Raw genomic sequence first — 293 nt, 5'->3', positions numbered from 1 at the left:
GAATTAATCTAAAACTTAATTAACCTACTCGTGATGGGTGCTTTGTAGTGCCATACGCCCTACTTTCTGGGTGACAAATATAGCAGTGTTTGGCCATGGCCAGGAACCCCCACAAGTGCCATTCACCATGGGCGACCAAATCAGAGCATAAGCTCCAGTTTTACACCCCATTTTATAGCTTTGGAATTATATTTAAGTTTATGCTTTTGAGAACCAAACACAATGTTTTGTGTGCTTGTAAAGCTAAAATGCATCTCGTCAATTGTTCTAATGGATGGAAGTTTTAGTATAGA

The sequence above is a fragment of the Penaeus monodon genome, chromosome 15 (assembly GCF_015228065.2).
Source record: "Penaeus monodon isolate SGIC_2016 chromosome 15, NSTDA_Pmon_1, whole genome shotgun sequence".
Taxonomy (NCBI): Eukaryota; Metazoa; Arthropoda; class Malacostraca; order Decapoda; family Penaeidae; genus Penaeus; species Penaeus monodon.
This window is presented reverse-complemented; position numbering follows the sequence as displayed.